This window comes from Pseudonaja textilis, chromosome 2, assembly GCF_049901715.1.
Source record: "Pseudonaja textilis isolate UNSWEBS1 chromosome 2, rPseTex1.2, whole genome shotgun sequence".
Lineage (NCBI taxonomy): Eukaryota > Metazoa > Chordata > Lepidosauria > Squamata > Elapidae > Pseudonaja > Pseudonaja textilis.
The window spans coordinates 71,356,600-71,376,739 of NC_141991.1; the positions used below are offsets into that span (position 1 = coordinate 71,356,600).

Sequence of the window (20,140 nt, forward strand, 5' to 3'; positions counted from 1 at the left end):
TGGAGGTAGGCTTGGCACCCACTTTATCGACTCTGCAGAGGCCTCAAAGTGGCTTCAGGAGGCTTCCAATGATTGATTATAAATATTGATTATTCTGATGTTTCATCAGGGAGGGCTGACTTTTCAGTCTTTTTTGAAATTCTGAAACAAATTTTTCAAATTTTAAGGCTGAACTAGAAATGATGGTCCCTATCCATTCATTATTCTTTAAAAAATTGAGAGAATAGCATTCATAAATCCTCCTGGGATAAATAAGAATGCTTGCTGTTCTTAGTCTGCATAGCAGCTTCGTGATTTTTGCTTAACTAACAATGGATTGTTGTATACTATCCAGAGATGTTTCTTATGAGATGGGCAGCTAAATAAATGCAAATAAATAGCAAGCATGTATTTTCTATTCTGATTGTTAATTCTAGTGTACATTACCTTTTTATGTCCCAAAGGTGCTTTTCAAAAGGTAACTGAATTTTTTTTGTTTTTTCCTTGAAAATATTTTACTTCTCATCCAAGAAGCTTCTTCAGTTCCGGCTGAGTGGTGGTGAATGAAAGGATTTATATTCCTTAGCAGACATCTGGTCATTAGTACTCTGAAGGTCAAAGAATCAATTCTCAACAAAGGAACCAGCAAACATGTGAAAAACTCTTAAAAACATCACTGGCTTCAGCAAACCTCCTTCCCAGGCAGAAGGAAATCAACAATTAACAGATGACCTGAATGTGTTTTACTGCAGGTTTGAAAATAAACTACACATCTCAAACACACTAACAACAGCCAAGCCTCCTACAACTGGCCCCAATCCATTGGGCTCACAACCTCTGTTGATCACAGAAAAAGAAGTGCAAGATCTATAACACAGACAGAAGCCAGGAAAAGCACCAGGGCCAGACAAGATAACTCCTTCTTGCTTAAAAGTCTGTGCTGACCAATTGGCCCCCATCTTCACCCAAATCTTCAATAGATCACCAGAGATGTGCTATGTTCCTTCCTGCTTCAAATATTCTACCATTATCCCAGTGCCAAAGAAGCCCTCCATCAAGGAACTGAATGACTACAGACCAGTTGATCTAACATATGTAGTTATGAAAATCTTTGAAAGGCTTGTGCTGTCTCACCTGAAAACCATCACAGATCTGCTGTTAGATCCCATGCAGTTTGCATACTCAGCAAATAGATCAACAGATGATGCTGTTAACATGGCTCTGCATTACATCCTATAGCACCTTGAATCTCCAAATACCTACGCAAGGATCCTCTTTGTAGATTTCAGTTCATCATTCAATACCATCATTCCAGACACTCTTCTAAGTAAATTAAACCAACTAGCGGTACCTGAACACACTTGTAAGTGGATCATAAGCTTCCTAACAGACAGGAAGCAGCAGGTGAAGATAGGCAGAATCACATCTGATACTTGTACAATCCTCACAGGGCCGCCAAGGCTGTGTGCTATCTCCACTTCTCTTCTCCCTATATACCAACGACTGCATCTCAAATAATCCATCTGTTAAAATACTGAAGTTTGCTGATGACACAACAGTGATTGGTCTCATTCAAGACAATGATGAATCCACATACAGACAGGAGGTTATACAATTTGCCTCTTGGTGTAACCGGAACAATCTGGAACTGAACACACTCAAAACCGTAGAAATGGTGGTAGACTTTAGAAGAAACCCTCCCATACTACGACCTCTTACAATACTAGACAACACAGTATCAAGAGTAGAGATCTTCAAATTTCTAGGTTCTACTATATTACATGACCTAAAATGGACACCTAACATCAAAAACATCATCAAAAAGCACAACAAACAATGTTCTTTCTGCGCCAACTCAGAAAGCTCAAACTTCCCAAGGAGCTGCTGATACAGTTCTACAGAGGAATTATTGAGTCTATCATCTGCACCTCTATAACTGTTCTGCAACCCAACAGGACAGACACAGACTTCAGAGGATAATTAGGACTGTAGAAAAAACAATTACTACCCACCTGCCTTCAATTGAGGACCTGTATACTGCACGAGTCAAAAATAGGGCTCTGAAAATATTTACAGACCCCTCACATCCTGGACATAAACTGTTTCAACTCCTTCTCTCAAAACAACACTATAGAGGACTGTACACCAGAACAACTAGACACAAGAACAACTTCTTCCCGAAAGCCATCACTCTGCTAAACAAATAATTCCCTCAACCCTGTTCAACTATTACAAAGTCTGTACTACTATTACTGTTACTCTTCTCATCTCTCCTTATCACCCATCCCCTCCCACTTGTGATTGTAGGACTGTAACTTTGTTGCTTGTATCCTTATGATTTAGATTGACTCTTTCCCCTAGTATGATTTCATTGTTGATTGTACCCTATGACTATCATTAAGTGTTGTACGTTATGATTCTTGATTCTTAAGAAATGTACCTTTTCTTTATGTATACTGAGAGTATTTACACCAAGACAAATTCCTTGTGTGTCTAATCACACTTGGCCAATAAAGTATTCTATCTATTTTTACAGAGTCTGTCATTAGCTTTTGAGTTCTTGAGGCCGCTTGTGGGGTGGTGGTTCTGTACCCTCAGGGTCACCTGAATCAGAGTGCAAATGGGTGTGGAACTTCTTGGTATTGCTGAAAGGATTGTGCTATAAATAGGTGTAGGTCATGTCATATCCCTCACTCTCTGTTGAGAGAGGGCTGTTCAATTTTAGTATAGATGACCTCTTTGACCTCTTTCAAACCAGTGGCCCTCTCTGTCCAGAATGTGTACTTTGCTGTCTTCAAAAAAGTGTCTTTCAGATGCAGATAGATGGCTGAATCTTGTCCTCATGGGTTTCTTCTCCTGTGTTGGGAGCACCCAGGATCTTCATGATTGAGAATCTCCATAGACATTTAGTCCTTTTTATGTTTATGTCAAAGTGTAACAGCACTGCCAAAAAGGCATTAAGAGTTGTAAATCTAATCTTACAAAGCTTTTCCTCCTGAAATATCGAATTGCTAATTAGAGCATACAAAACCTTTGCTGGACCAATACTCAAATACAGCTCTTCAGTCTGGAATCCTCATGTATATCAGACATTAATACAATTGAGTGAATCCAGAAGTATTTCACTAGAAGAGTACTACATTCCTCTGCTTGCAACAGAATACCCTATATCACCAGGCTTGAGATTTTGGGCTTGGACAACCATGAACTAAGCCGCCTACAGTTAGACTTAAGCATAGCACACAAAATTATCTGCTACAATGTCCTACCAGTCAATGACTACTTCAGCTTCAACCACAACAATACAAGAGCACATAACAGATACAAACTCAATGTAAACCCACTTCAAACTCGATTGCAGAAAGTACAACTTCAGCAACAGAGTGGTCAATGCCTGGAATGCACTACCTGACTCTGCTGTTACATCCTCTAACCGCCACTCCTTTAACCTCAAACTATCCACTATTTACCTCACCTCATTCCTAAGAGGTCTGTAAGGGGCAAGCATAAGTGCACCATCGTGCCTACCGTCCCTGTCCTATTGTCCTCATTTATTTGTACCTATTTCCTGTATTCTTACTCATGTTTACACTTATACCTATTATCTTGTAAGCGATTGACAAATAAAATAAATAAATAAATAAATAAATAAAAATTTACAAGAGTATTTTTCAATTCCTGCAATATTACCAATGGTGTATCTGTATGTCTCTTGCAAAGGGAAAGGGGAATAATACGTGATTGCATTTTGCATTTATCTCCTTTTAGAAGGGAAACAATAATCCTTCTCTAATTATTGTTATATCATTAGCGGAAGGGACCTGCAGTTTAGGATAGCCAAGGAATGAGTAAAACAACACTTCACTAATTAAAATAAATGCAAATCTCCAGAGCCAAATGGATTACGGTCCAGAAATCTGAAAGAATTGGCAGAGGTATTTACAAAACTGGTAACTAATCTTGGAGAATTCCTAGAGAACTGGTGATGTCGGAGGACTGGAGAAAAGCCAATTTTTTAATGTTCAAAAAAAGGAAAAGAAAAGATTCACGAAATTGCTGCTTGATGTCTATATTAGTCACGTTTTGGGGCAGATCATGAAATAGTATTGGTGAACAAGTAAGCAAAGAAAGTACAGTATATATTTTTCACAAACAACCTTATATTCTTTTTTAAAATCAGATTTATTAAATTTAAAAAAAGGTATAAAATATAAAATAACAAAAGGGAAAAATCTGCTGGAGAGTAGATTTAAAAAGGAAAAAGGTTAAACAGAGGCAAGGAAAAAAAGGAGGGAGAACTGATTTCAGAATTTCTTCAGTTCAGATAAAGTATCCTCTTACTCTAAGTTAAAACAAAAACACAAAACCATCATATTAAAATATATAGTAAAAACATAATATTATACACACACACACACACACACACACACACACACACACACATATATATATGGCATTCAGCTTTGTTCGGGTATTTTCCCACGTCATTATAGTTGTGCTTTTAAAGTTGTAGCAACGTTTTGGCAGAATCTCATCTGCCATCATCAGGCTTCTGTATAGTGTTCATCTGTGAGTCAGGCTTTTATAGTGGTTTCAGATTTAAATTTGGGGCAGCCTATTGCTGTGCCAGAATGGTTTTTTCTTCACCCTGATTGGTTGGGAGTCTTGGTCTGTGTTTATTGGTCTTGGAGTTTGCTGTGTTCTGCTTGATTGGTGTTTCTAATATCTTCTGTCTGTTTTTTTGGCTCTTTTTGTATCTTGATTGGCTGGCAACATTGTGTTACTTTATTGGAGGCCTTTAGTGCAGCTTGGCTCTGGGTAAATGGACGGCTATCATTAGTTAGGAAGCTAGGTTTCATCTGGGTGCCTGGTTGGGGTGTGTTTGAGCTGGAGGTATCAGGGGGGATCTGTCTGTGCCCAGGTGTTTGCCTGGCTTGTGGCGTGGAGATTTTTTTGTTTGTGAGTGCAGGCTTCCAAATGATTGACAGTCTGGTGGAATCATCTCTTCTATTCATGCTTTCAGGTCTTTTTTCAATCTCTATGGCTTCTCCGATGATTCTGTGGCTGGGGTTTTCTATAGTGGCTAGGGTTTTGGTGCCATTGAAGTTGATGCTATGACCTGTGACTTCCATGTGTTGGACTAGTGAGGAAGTGTGTTCCAGCTTTTTGACTGCATTTTTGTGTTCATCCAGGTGGGTACTTATTCTTCTATTGGTCTGTCCAATGTATGTGGCTGGGCATGATGCACAGGGGACTTCGTATATGCCTTGGTTTTCCAGGTTGATTTTATCTTTGGGGTTTCTAAGGATGGCTGCTATTTTTCTGTCTGTTTTGAAGGCAGTCTTGATGTGATGTCTGTGCAGTATCTTACTAATTTTGTCTGTAGTACCTCTTATGTAGGGCAGGACAGCTGTTCCATAGGTCTGTTCATCTTCTGGGTCTCTATTATATCTCAGTGTGTTTTTGTGGATCAAGCCGGTGATTTTGCTTTTGTGGAAGCCGTTAGCTGTCAGTACCTTAGTCAGGGTGCATAGTTCAGTCTTAATGTGTGTCTTGTCTGCCAGGCGTTTGGTTCTAGTAATTAGTGTTTTAGCCACGGAGTTTATCTGTGCTGGGTGGTGGTGGGATTGGGCGTTGAGGTAGCGGTTAGTGTGTGTTTTCTTCTGGTATACGTTGTGTCCTAGTGTGCCATCTGTTTTTTTGTAGATTAGTACATCTAGGAATGGTAGTTGTTTGTTTCCGTTTCCATGGTGAACTTGATTTTGGGGTGTGTGCTGTTTAGGTGTGTTAGGAAATTGTTTAGGTTTTCTTTTCTATTGGGCCAAATCACAAATGTGTCATCAATGTATCTTAACCATAGTTTGGGTTTGTGGATGGCATTGGCCAGGGCTCTGGATTCGAATTCTTCCATGAACAGGTTTGCAATGACGGGTGACAGTGGTGATCCCATAGGGGCTCCTTCAATTTGTTTGTATCTTTGTCCTTTGTATATGAAATATCTGTTGGTTAAGCAGTGTTCTGTTAGTTCCATGAGGTATTTAGCTTGTTGGTATTTATTTTTGATGATTTCAAGGGTCTCTTTTATCGGGACTTGAATGAATAGTGAAACCACGTTGAAACTTACAAGCAGATCTTCTTGCTCCACATGTAGAAATCATCCCTTGAAATCTGGAACTGAACACACTCAAAACCGTAGAAATGGTGGTAGACTTTAGAAGAAACCCTCCCATACTACCATCTCTTACAATACTAGACAACACAGTATCAACAGTAGAGACCTTCAAATTTCTAGGTTCTACTATATCACATGACCTAAAATGGACACCTAACATCAAAAACATCATCAAAAAAGCACAACCAAGAATGTTCTTTCTGTGCCAACTCAGGAAGCTCAAACTGCCCAAGGAGTTGCTGATCCAGTTCTACAGAGGAATTATTGAGTCTATCATCTGCACCTCTATAACTGCCTGGTTTGGTTCTGCAACCCAACAGGACAGACACAGACTTCAGAGAGTAATTAGGACTGCAGAACTACCAACCTGCCTTCCACTGAGGACCTGTATACTGCACAAGTCAAAAAGAGGGCTGTGAAAATATTTACAGAACCCCTCACATCCCGGACATAAACTGTTTCAACTCCTACCCTCAAAACTACTCTATAGAGCACTGCACACCAGAACAACTAGACACAAGAATATTTTTTTTCCCAAAAGCCATCACTTTGCTAAACAAATAATTCCCTCAACCCTGTTCAACTATTACAAAGTCTGCACTACTATTACTGTTAATCTTGTCATCACTCCTTATCACCCATCCCCTCCCAGTTGTGACTGTATGACTGTAACTTTGTCACTTGTATACTTATGATTTATATTGACTGTTTCCTAGTATGATTGATTGTACCCTATGTCTATCATTAAGTGCCATACCTTGTGATTCTCGACTCCTAGCGAATGTATCTTTTCTTTATGTACAGTGAGAGCATTTACACCAAGACAAATTCCTTGTTTATCCAATCACACTTGGCCAATAAAGTATTCTATTCTATTCTATTCTATTCTATTCTATTCTATTCTATTCTATTCTATTCTATTCTATTCATAAACTGTAAAGGTAGATTATTCTGAATTGTTTTGAGCCATTTTTCCAAGTGCCGAAGAAACTGGCCATTGATCACTGTTTCCCATATATGAAAAAATGCAAAGAAGGATCTGAAATGTCATGAGTAATAGATGAGTAAGGGAGTTTGTGTAGAATGTTAACATAATTTTGAAGTTAGCCTATGGACATTATCTTTGGCCAGAAGAAGAATTGACTTGCACTTTGGAATTTGTTTATATGATAAAAGCAGATTAAATGAACAAAGTGCATTTGTTCTCTATCAGGTTGTGCGCCTCAAATCTAACCCAATGTTTTTCCATGCAAATTCCATGAGAAAAATAAAAATAACAAAAGCTAAATCCACTTACCTCTACTTAACAAAATGTTCTTTTCTAAAAAGCCTGGCAATGCCACACAATGGATCATTTTCTTTTATTCTGTAAAGCATGTCTACTGTCAAAAACAGGTAAATAAAGTATATTAGCTTTTTTTTAAAAAAGGAACAAAATATTCCATGGTCTGGTATAATGTCATGATATGATTGTCTGTCTCTTTTTATATCATAAATAGAAAATATGCTTGTTTCTGCTGTTGTTTCAGAACAACCGTGAGTGGTATTGCAACATAAATCACTTTAGAAGATTATGGCATTTTGGATCAAAAGAAATTCATGACAAATTTCTTTTGCACCTCTGGCTATGCCACTGAAAAGGGACCTGCAACACGCTCATCCATTCCTTAGCAATGGTCTTTGCTATTTCTAATTCTTTATCACTTCCCATGCTGAACTCCACATTAAGTTAATTGTAAATAGATTTCATATCTGTTAAGGATAAAAAGGTCACTTGCAAAATTCTCTCCCAGTCAGTAGATAATGAGGGCCTTGAACTACATTCAGAAGTTTGGAGAGAAAAGAAAGGAATAAAGTCAACACTACTTTCCTTTATGCCGTGCTTCCAATCAATGGACTTCCTCTTTTGTAGATCCCTGAAAGTCGTGCAATCAGAAGATTGATCCCACTTCCTTCAGCAACATGCAACTGCTTCAATTATTTGCATTATGCATTCTTATAAGCCATCTCTCCTCCATGGATTCCTCACAATAACAGGGATTTTCATTATTTGTTCTGCTTCTGACAGTCTTACACTTTTATGCACTTTGCTAAATTTGCCTCCTTCCAGGGTCACAAGAAGGGCATTTTCAATGTTTGTCACTGATGACTCATGAAACAGCCCGTTCTCCTACCTACTATCAGAGGTTTCATAGGATTGGAAGCAAGGGTGAGATTCAACTGGTGTAACAACTAGTTTGCTGAGCGCATGCTTTGTGCATGCAGCGTTTGTAACTCATCTTCTGCTGCAAGCCCTGTGTGTAAAACAGCTGACACATGGCAATCGGCTATGCTGCATGAAACAGCTGAGCTGGAAAACCCGGAAATAAAGCACAGACTAGAGCCAGAGTGGGCAGGTGGACACAACAACTGATCATTGGAGTGAACCAGTTTGCTACCAGCTGATTTTCAGAGCTACCAGTTCACCTGAACTGGGCTGAACCAGTAGTATCATCCCTGATTGGAAGCTATCATTACAAACTCTGCCCCTTTTATATGTCATGAAACATTATGCTGAAGGGTGGAGATTGAGTTAGGATGGCATGACCTTGTTTAATCATTTTCCCCTTTGATCATCCCCAATACCTCAGCTTACTATACTATTGTATGAAGTAACAGGAGATTAATACAACGTTGTACTATGAGCCGTTCTTGCTTCAAAGTCAGGAAGGCCTATATAAGCTAGATATTATACACATATATGCACACAAACACAGATGCAGAGTCATACATTTGGAAAGTACTGTGTTTGTATGTGAGAGTTTGGGTGAAGATCAGAATCATGAAATTCCCTATGGCATTCTATGGAAGTGAACGTTTGAACTTTTGAATTGAATCCTTGTTCTCACCAAAACTCCTTGAGAACATCATGGGCAGCCAAGAAATCATCCAACAAATCAATCAAGAGTTCTCACTCAAAGAACAAATGACCAAGCTTAAACTATCCTAATTCAGACAAGTTATGTGAAGCCCCTGCTCTCTGGAAAAGTTTCTAATGATGGGAAAGGAACAAAAGAGAAGAAGATGACAACCAGAGTAGGGTGTATGAACTTAGTTACAGTAGAAATGAGTGCACTATTAAGAGACTTGACAAGGCTAGCTAGAAATGGATCACGATGGAGAAATCTATTTTTGTGATCTCTAAGAGTTGGAAATTACTTGGTGGCACATCATCATCATATATAGATATTGTCAGTGGTGTGATTCAACCAGTGTTACAAACTGGTTCAATGAGTGTGCACTTTGAGAGCACACTCCATGTTTTAAAAATCCCATTTGTAGCTCTAATACTAACCATCTACTACAGCCCCTGTGAATAAAACAACCGAGGAATGGCAAACCACTCCGCCACACGAATCAGCTGTGCTCTACAACAACAACATAAAGCACAGGGAAGAGCAGGAGCGGGTAGGTGGGGCCAAATGTTCACTGGAACTACCAGTTCTCCCAAACCAATCCGAACTGGTAGAATCTCACCCCTGGATATTGTGCATGTGTGTATGTGTTTGTGTGCTTACTGACGGCTTGTTCAGTGACTGTTCGAAGTTATCACAGCCCTGAAAAAAAGGATTTACAACCAGTCCCAGACACTATGGCCAGTGCAGTGTCCCCACAATCATGTGATCATGATTTTGGCTTTTGGCAACCAACACACATGTACATTAGTCATAGCATCCTGAAATCACATGATTGTGGACACCTTTTGCAACCCTCACAGATGCTTTCTGATAAGCAAAGTCAATGGGGAAGCCAGCAGGAAGTCACAGACTGCACTTACATGATATTGCACTTAATGACCATGGGTAATTTGCTTCATGATTGCAATTAGAACTAACATTGTAAGTTGTTGTGGTTATGTGCTGTTTCAATTTATGACACTTGACAACAGATTTGCCTATCCCAATTTTGGTTGGTAAATGCACACAAACATATTTATATTTATTTGATTGTATTTAATTGATAATCAGTATTTATTTTGAATCAATATAAATGATGAAACATAGTCATTTAAATTACTTAAGATGAAGAGATACAGAGGAATGCACCACCAGGCATGGGATAGCAGCATCAGTTTTATGCTGTAAGTTAGGTACTTTCTAGAAATTAACAACCAAAATGTTATGAAGACAAATTATATTATGCAAGAATTATACAGTGATGTCAAAATGCAAAACATCAGACATTTTATTAGACTTTTATTCCTTTAGGGCAAGTAAGTATTTAAAATATCAAAATTCCAAACTATAGAATTGTACTCATCATTTAAACAAATCCACCACCGGAGGTCAGTCTTGTACTATAGATCCAAGTCAGATCCTCTTTCCCCCTTGCCTGCCCCCAGTTTTGTTCTCTTGTGTGAGAATGTAGATATTATGTTTTATATTCACATGTATTATTCGACAGTTCTTGACCATGCACTTAATGAACAAAGATATTCACAAATTCTGGAAGGATCATTCAATTTCATTGTACACATATTGCACACTGACAATAAAGGTTTGAACTTGAATTTTGGCTGGCAGCCATTCATTGTCTATGGTCTGTAAATCTATGAAATGTTTATTTAAGATCTTGGTGGGGGGCAATGAATACGATTGCCCAGCTTTCACATTAGGAATGTTCACTTTTAAATGTAGACATGAAGGAGCTAATGAAATTCCTTACATCCAGTGGTGGGGATTCAAAAAATTTTACTACCAGTTCTGTGGGCATGGATTGGTGGGTGTGTCATAACTTGGTGGGTGTGGCTTAGTGGGCATGGCAGGGGAAGGATATTGTAAAATCTTCATTCCCACCCCACTCTTGGGGGAAGGTTACTGCAAAATCTCCATTCCCTCCCCACTCCACTAACCTGCTTTCCAGCTCTGTTCTCCTGTGCAGGGCAACAAAAGAAGACCCAGCCGATCAGCTGGGACTTGGGAGGAAGAGAATAGATGGTGGTGGGGCCAGTCAGAGGTGGTATTTGCCAGTTCTCCGAACTACTCAAAATTTCCGCTACCGGTTCTCCAGAACTGGTCAGAACCTGCTGAATACCACCTCTGGTGCCATGTCAATTCTTCTCGTGGAAGAGAGAGGGAGAGAAGGAGAGAGAGCGGGGGGAGGGAGAGAAGAGGAAATAGACTTTTTTGATACGATTCTTACTTTATATGTTTCAAGTTCTTTTTCTCTCCAAAACTCATTGAATCATAAGAGCTGGACGGAATAGAAGCCTGTACAAAGACCTTAATAATTAAATAGCAAAGCCACTATTAGATCTCCCAGTACAAAGGAAAGAAAGAATGATTGCATTTTATTTACTAAACATTCCCACTTGAAATTATTTATCTGAATCTACTACGGAAGAAGGGTGGACCGGGATGCTTCAATGGCCCCAAAGTGGCAAGCAGATAGATTTAACCTGTCCAACAATTGCAAGCAGAATCTTAGGGATCAGGTCTGTACTGTAAAAATGTTTTTTAATATTCTGTGTTAAAGATGATTTTTTAGTGGCTCTTAATTCTACCATGCTGGGGTTTACAGCTGAGACATTGTTTAAAACTGTACGGTGTAATTTGCCAAGGGACCTCTTTCTGAGCTAAAAGATGACTCAGAAAATATTTTTTTCATTTACAACATACAAATTAGTTTGAGTGTACAGCTAGAGTGGATAGCTAAATAGATGCCTTTCATTTTGAAGCAGAAATGTAGCATTGCACCATTCTTATCTATTCAGCCATACAATAGGGCATGCCAGGATGTTATGCGACTTTGAGTGAAGTCCAAATAGTTTTTCCCACCTCTGCATGGACCAATCTTTCTAAAGAGCCTTTGTGTGTTTCACTCAAGGCTTTTTTTTTTCATTTAAATAAGTAACTCTGTTCTATTTCAGAATGACCTAAGGAGCACAGGAATAGAATTAATAAAAAAAGAGAGAGGGTTACTTCATAATTACTGACCAGCCCTAGGCTTGCAAATTCTCCATTTTGTAGTTTCTCTGTTTCCAAAAAGAGCCCACTTAAACAGCAAAGCATTCACTGCAGTTTCCAGGGAGATGTGTGATTTGTGTGGAGTCAGTTGAGCTTCACTACAAGCATACAAGAGAGATTTTCCTTTGCTCAGATTTTTGCCGAAATATATATTTTTTTAATGGAGAAATGACTCACTAGTGCATTTCTTTTCAGTTCTCCCTACCGAATAACATATGAAAACTATCATCACTCTATTGCCCAAAGCATGAGTTGGAGTGAATATATATATACAATTTTTGTTACCTGTGGTGATTTTATACTTTACCACAATTTTTTCACATTAACCTCTTTGTGCAGTAAAAAAAAAAAAGAACAGTGGCAAGAATGTGTTCTCCTAAAGGTTGTCCTGGGCTACTACTAATAGCTAATACTACTACTAATTCTCTTCTCCTAAAATCCACTGTTTCAGTATTCTCAATTCTTCATTCTCCAAATAAATTAAGACATAAGGACAATAATCATTAGGACTATGAGTGATGACACTTCAAACTAGGGGACTCACACTCTTCAACTTATTGACCTCTTCAGAAGGTTTTAGGATTGGTCAGCAACTCCAAACATTTATTATATTTTATTACTTTAGCTTTGATTATATTAGATTTTCCCCCACCTTTATTATTTTATAAGTAATTCAATGCAGCAAACATACCTAATTCTCCTTCCTTCTCTTAATTTCACCAAACAATAACTGAATTGGGCTGAAAGAGAATTACTGGTCCAAGGCCGCCCAGCTACGAATAGTACTATGAATGATATAAACAAGAATAACAAGAATAAAAAGAATGGATAGTTCCATCAACCTTTGAGGAATCAATATTCACCATTTTGGGAATCTTGCTTTAGACTATTCTAGAGGAACTGCAAAAAAATAAAAAGGCAGAAGTTGAATGTTCACAAGGTGCTCTGTTCAAACCAGCGTCAGAAGTCAAAATAGGGAAGTTTTCTCCCTGTTTTGTGATGGATGATAAATCACGATCTCAGTGGTTAAAAATAGTCAAAGTAGAATATTCTTCTGCTTTTTAAAAATTCATTTAATTATTCTTTCTGTCTCTGGTCCAACAGCAAATAAATCAATGATTTCAGCATTTTCTCATAACTGCAGCTGCATCCCAAACTGATACAGTTTCCCCACAGAAAACTATAATCCCATCAAATGTAAGGTTATTAAATTAGCACTGAATATTTCATAAGGTAATTATAAAACATTTACACATTGACATTATCAGCTATCAGCAGGGGGAAAGTGTTTAATATCCTGCTATGTTGTTGACAAACCTATCATGATTACACAATGACGTCTTTCTGTTCCTAAAGAAATGATTTAATATTAATGGCTTTAAGATTGACTCAACATTGTGTGAGAATTAAGGACAGGTGGAATGTGAATTAGACTAGCAATTGCTATAACTTTTAGCCTGTTTCTAACAGCAGGTACACCAACAAAAATAGTAGAATCTGGCTACTGAAACAAATGGATTGATAGATTGGATTATGATCCTCAGTTCCAGAAAGAAGCTTGCTTGAGAATTGTTTGAGACAACTCAAACAACTTGTTTTTGCTTGAGAGTTCTTTGAGACAACTTTTAAAATGAGAGTATTAGTACAAGGTGGCAAAAATCAAGAGTTTAGTAACCCCTTATCTGACTGACACATTTCATCAGATACAGCTTCATCAGATATTTGTCAATCTAAAAAAGTGCTACCTAACCTTGGGTTTATTCTCCAAGCTTGTGGGTTGGTTTCTGAACATTTCATTACCAGGCTAGGTAACATCTTCAATGGAGTTTAGGGGGTGTCAGTTTAGGGGATGTTCTTCTGTTTATAAGGGCTTGAGGAGCTACCTAACTCAGAACAGAACAGAATAATAGAATTGGAAGGGTCATCTAGTCCAACCCCCCCACCCAAGCAGGAGACCCTACACCATTTCTGCAGGGGTGGCACTCAAAAATCCCAGCAACTGATTTGCTGCCTGGTTGCTGTGTGGGTGTGGCCTACTGTAACTTCCTGTTTCCGGCTTCCAGTATGCCATTTTTGCCCTCCCATGGATCCAGAGGCCTCCCCCGGGCCTCTGGGAGGGTGAAAACCGCTTCCCTTGGGCTCTGGAGGCCCACCGGAAGCTGGGAACAGGCCCGTTTCATGAATTTCAGTACTTCCAAAGGGCCATTTTTCACCCTTCTAAGGGTCCGGAGGCCTCCACCGGGCCTCTGGGAGGGCGAAAACATCCTCCACCGGGTTCTGGAGGCCCTCCGGAAGCTGGAAACAGGCCCATTTCTGGACTTACGGAAGGCCCATTTTCCCCCCTCCCAGAGCCTCCACATGGGCCCTGCATTTACCTGCATTACTTGGAAATTCCTGGGAGGGATGGGATAGGATGGGCGGGGCCAGCCAGTAAGTTGAAATAAGTTAAACCAGTCAATGCTGTGCTAAATATTATTATAAGTTAGTTATATTCAGGGCAGGAGGAAACAAAATTAGCCAATGTTGCCTAATCTTGACAAATAGGCCTGATCTTGACACACTACGGATAATGTCAACTTTGTGGTTTATACAGGTACCCCTCCGACGTACTTGGACTCAGTATGTGTGATCTGCACTCTTGAAACTTGTTATGTGGTTCAAATATAGGCATTACTCTGACTGTGTGTCAGTATACCTCATGTTGGTAGGATGCAAGAGTTAATATATTGGTCTGTAAGGTGGTCTTTAGATTAGTTATGAAACTTCTCCAGAGTAGCATGGGAATGCTTGGGGTAAATCTGAACTAAGATTGTGTTTGTGACACTTCATTTAAAATGATTCAGATGTTGCAAGGAATTCTTCTTATGTCCATCTTCTCATTTCAGAGGTGACTGGTTTGCACTTGCTTGCCACTTAAATCAGCCCCATTTGTAACTGGCTATAGATACAAATGGGCGGCACTGTGGCTCAGCAGATAAGATGCTGGGCTTGTCAGCTGGAAAGTCAGCAACCCAGGTTTGAGACATCAGCATCATGTTAAAAAATTTGAATCCCACCCCTGATTATAGGTTTTAATTTTCAACCTGAAAATAATTTATGTCAACTGTGTCATAATTTTGTGCACCAGAAGATTTTAGAAGGGAACGGAAGCAGGGGTGCGATATGATAGGGTTAAATACCGGTTCGGGATTTACGAGCTTCCTTGCATGCTGCGAGCTGCGTGCCTGTAAATCGTCATCAGCACACTGCATGCAGAGAAGCAGCCTTTGACACAGCCCTCTTTTCTTGCTTTTTAAACTGCAGCTGTGCCTCATTCGGCAGCTGAAGTTGAAAAATCAGGAGATAAAGATCAGGTAAGAGCCCAGATGGGTGGGTGGGCAAAAACATCAGCAGACATAGAACCAGTTCTATGTCTGCTGCTCTTCAGAGATACTGGTTCTTCAGAAGGAGACATAACCAGTAGAAACCTATGCCTGAACTGAAGGTATCGTCTAATAGAGATGATGGTACAAATTTATATATTGCTACAATATATATATATTGGGAATTATAAGATAATCCCCAGAAAATAAATATTTTTCTAGAGAGGCTGGGAATTATCAAAATCTACAAGAACTGTATTTTTAAAATGTACATGTTTCTTTAGGGTACAGAATCCGTCTGCAGAGATATGCACAATCATAAAAGGGTAGTATCTCTGCTTTATATTTTCCCTATTTAAGACCAATCACAAAAATAATTACACATATACACTTATACAGTATTTGCAACAGTAAAAAAGAGGAAATTTGGTTTTATAAATCTTTCCTGAAGCTCAGTTTTTTCCAAAGAGTCTGATATAGAAAGAAGCAACATATAACAGTTCAGTATAAGAGATTCATAAACTTTGTTTATTTACTGGTATTTTATGCCACTCCAAAAAATATCAGCTCTGTACCTCATGATATTTGTGTTTTAATTTAGAGTTCATGATAATCTACCATCATTGACAGAAATACTATAATAAACTATGTGATATTATTTTATTGATCAGAAATTGTAACACAATAAAGATCTGTAATGCAGACTGCATTAACCCTACCATTCTATTATAAACCAGATATGTAGTCAATGACGCAATTCTTTTAATAGAAAAATATAGATAAATCATTCTAAATTAAAGAATATCAGAAAAAATCATGTAAGAAGTAAAATCATCCCTCATTCATTCAGTTCAACTATAATTAATGATTAAATATGGATCCTAAATGACTTTTGAAAAAACTCAGTTCCCAGTTCTGTAAGAATCTCATCCATGACCTCTGTAATATTAAAGCATAATGAAAATAATGCATTAAACTTGTAAGCTGCCCTAACACTCAATGACTCTGGGCAGCTCACAACAACAAAGAAATTACAATAAAATAAATAAAACATAAAATTTGACCCCACATTCCTATCGATATATGTGCTGTTCTCTAAACCAGTGAATGAGGACACAAAATGAGCTGTGAAAACCAAATAAAATTGTAAACAACCAATGGAGGTCATAATGGTTACATGATTAAAAAAAACAGGCACATAATACTTAACTAAATGTGCATGCAGAGATGAAAAAATCTATTTTAATATGTATATCTTTGAGATGTTGGATGTACAGAAAGCCCACTGCATGACCATATTTGTCACCAAGGGTGATAAAGTGGAATAATAATATTCAAAGCTGTTCTTGCTATGCGAACATTTGCTAGTGTGAGTAAACTGCTCTTAGACACAATCTACATTCTTAGTCATTTTGTGACTGAGTAGTAAAAATAAAAACACCCGCTTTACATAATTGGCCTATAATTTATAAAGTTGATGAAAAGGAAGAAAACTCTTCACATAATTGGTTTATAAATCATCTCAGGACTGAATAATGAGTCAAGGACAACCCATTTATTTTAAGAATTTGATATTTTATTCACAGGAAATGCACCAGTTTAAGCTATATATAAACTCTTCCATTGGCGTTTGCTGTGCAAGGTGACAACTGCGGGAAAATGATTTATTTGTTGCTTTCCTTTTCATAAACTTTGAAGAAAAAGGCATGTTTTGGTGGAAAAACCTTTATCCAATTAATATGCAGGGTGATTTCCTTCACTGAAATACAAGACAAGAATTTCAGGGCTGTTGGGACATTCATTTATCGTGGGATGACAACTTGTTAACTTGTTTTATCCTTAAGAATTATTTGTTGATATGATCCAAGCACAAATCCAAGGTTAAACAACTTAAAGTAAAGCAAAACATAATAATAATAATCCCAAGACTATCAGGCTGGTGTTTCTTGATTCCACATTAAATAAGGAGAAAAGTACAAATTAAAGTAACTGCCAACATGTACCAAATGCATCTGTATTTTTAGTGCAGCTTTCATTGTCTTAATTGCTTTGATATAATGGGATTGATCTGTGATAACTGAGAATAACATTCATGTTGTCAAGTGATTTGTCTGCTGTATTTATATTATGAATAATAGCAGGAGATACACCAATGCATTCTTATTGGAGTAACTCAAAATGGTAATATCTACAGACCCCTCACAACCTGGACATAAACTGTTTCAACTTCTTTCCTGAAGACAATATTAAAGGGCATTGCACACTAAAACAAACAGAAACAAAGGAAGTTTACCCCATTGCTATCACTCTGCTAAACACCTAATTCCCATAACACAATCTATGCTCTGGGATGTCAAACCACCTAGTAGGGTTGTATTACTTATTATCCTTCTCATCTGTCCTATTACCTATTTCCTTAGATTCTTATGACTATAATTTGGTGTTGTAAATGATTTGTGTTAATTGCTTTTATTTAGTATCCAGTTATGATTTATGTTGATTGCTTTAGTATCCTATGATTATCACTGTGTGTTGTATCTATGATTTATGATGATTGTATTTTTATAATTATGATTATCACTTGTTGCTTGTATGTACGCTGAGAGTTTATGCACCGGAGACAAATTCCTTGACTGTGTCCAATCATACTTAGTCAATAAAGAGTTCTACTGATTCTAATTTGGAGAGTGGGAAGAGGAAGAGGAGCTGCTTGTAAAAATCCAGGTGAGACTAGATACAGGTAATCCCCAATGTATGACCACAATTGACCCCCAAATTTAAGTGCTTTAGATCCCCGTTTTAGGATCTTTCTCGCCATAGTTAAGTGAATTACTGCAATTATTAAGTTAGTAATATCATTGTTAAGTGAATCTGGCTTCCCCGTTAAATTTACTTGTCAGTTGGTCACAAAAGGTGATTACTTGATCCTGGAACACTACAACCATCTAGTGCTACAAGCACCCAAATTTTGATCACATGACGACGGGGATGCTGCAACAGTCATAAGTGTAGAAAATGGCTATGTCACTTTTTTTTACTGCTGTTGTAACTTCAAATGGTCAGTAAACAAATGATTGAAAGTTGAAAACTACCTATAGTCATTATTCTCATGGCTAGTTATTGTGAGGCTTTCATGTGTAGACAAACCCCAGACAAATTTAGAACAAACTTTCAGGGATAGGAAATGGAATCTTTAGCCATAACACAGATACAATTTGAATTTTATCTCCATACCTCCGTTTTTCACAAAGGGGAAATTGGTTTTGTGAGTAAAGATGTCTTTCTTTTCATATATGTATTTTTAAAGATAGAAGAGTATGAATGGAGAACCCATTCTGATAAAACTGATTGAAAAAATAAAATTAATTTCTTAAAGCAGTCTTTTTTTTTTGAGTTGCCTATCAAATAAGCAGAGCTTTCATCAAGAAACCTTGTAAAAGTCAGCTACAAGGCCATCTAAAAAAATGCACTTCACCTAAAATTTTTATGTGATTTTTTTTAAAACAGAAAACATGGATCAAAAATGGTCCAAACAGGATTTCTCTTTAAAAACAACACAAATAAAATTTTTAGATTAAGTACATTTATTAAAATAGTAGCTGACTTTTGAAAGGGTTCTTGGTGAAAGGTCTACTTATTTGATAGGCAACTCAAAAAAATAAACAAAGACTCCAATGACATTATTTGATAGTAGTAATTTATATTAAGTAGTTGGAGAATGATATAAGAATGAGGCAATGGCATATACATTAAAGTGTAATTAATGTTACTTGACCTGGAAAACAGTACCTGAGAATTGTACCAACTGGATCACTTTTGTTTATTATAGAAGATTAATAGAAGCCATTCACTGTAACATGAAGCATCCTAAGCAGTAAACACAAGGACAGTAGGCCCTAGTCACCCCTTACCCTTGAATGAAACTTAAGTTTTGAACAAAAATATTCATATAGCCCTGAAGGTGTTCAGAATGCAGGAACTAAAGTTTTGAGCTTCACAATGTACTGTAGATGTTAATCAGGCTGGCTGGGGGCAATGAAAACTGTAACCCATCATATCTCAAAAATCTCACACTAAAGTATATGTGTTTCTGCTATTGCTCAGCATTCTTTTGGAAATAGAGTAAAGGCTAGCATACTAACAGTGTGAGTCATTAAACAAAGTCCATTTCAAGAAAAAATATTCCATTACCTAGTACATGAACTAAAGAAGAATTTTATTGGCATGGGCTTACTCACAAACTGATGCTATTGATAAAAAGGCTAATTTTTTTTACTTTTCATCAGAATAAAGAGTTGAAAAACATCATGGGCCTGCAGAGGAACGCACCCTGGCAGAATATTTACACTGAAAGTAATAAATGATTTATTCTTCACTTTACTGGTTGATGGATTCATATCCTGCTCCTAGTGGCATAAATAGTGCTCCTTCTTCTTATTAAATATGTTAGAGATTGTCCCTGCTCCAGTAGTTTGAGTCCTTGCAGCATGTGGCAGAGTGAGCTGCCATCACTTGCCCCAGATTCTGACCTCCTAGCAGTTCGAAAGCATGTGAGTAGATAACTAGGTACCACTTTGGTGGGAATTGTGGTGGGAGTTTCATGCAGATGGTTGGACTGCTGC

At 37.8% G+C, this 20,140-nt stretch overlaps 1 long non-coding RNA gene across 1 annotated transcript in view; it reads right to left on the minus strand.

The window, feature by feature from the left end:
- Window positions 1-2,088, minus strand: part of LOC148126907 (uncharacterized) — a 79,205-nt gene extending 77,117 nt beyond the window's left edge. Inside the window, exons 1-2 of the long non-coding RNA XR_015741418.1 lie at window positions 1,992-2,088; window positions 427-587 (exon numbers count right to left, since the gene is read on the minus strand). This is a non-coding gene — a long non-coding RNA (uncharacterized LOC148126907). The remainder of the gene's footprint in view (window positions 1-426; window positions 588-1,991) is intronic.
- Window positions 2,089-20,140: the final 18,052 nt, after the last annotated feature.